Source organism: Salvelinus sp. IW2-2015, linkage group LG2 (assembly GCF_002910315.2).
Source record: "Salvelinus sp. IW2-2015 linkage group LG2, ASM291031v2, whole genome shotgun sequence".
Taxonomy (NCBI): domain Eukaryota; kingdom Metazoa; phylum Chordata; class Actinopteri; order Salmoniformes; family Salmonidae; genus Salvelinus; species Salvelinus sp. IW2-2015.
Window position 1 is genome coordinate 41,368,863 of NC_036839.1, and position 290 is coordinate 41,369,152.

The following is a 290-nucleotide window of genomic DNA, read 5'->3' on the forward strand; positions in this document are numbered from 1 at the left end:
AAAAAGAGAGAGATATTCACTGTTTCCCTAGCTACACAACATGGATGACCTGTTTCACTGTGTTCCTAGCTACACAACATGGATGACCTTGTTTCACTGTGTTCCTAGCTAAACAACATGGATGACCTGTTGTCACTGTGGCCATAGCTACCAACATGGGATGACCTGTTTCACTGTGTTCCTAGGGAATGACCTGTTTCACCTGTGGTCCTAGCTACACAAACATGGATGACTCTGTTTCACTGTGTTCCTAGCTACACAACATGGATGACCTGTTTCACTGTGTCCTA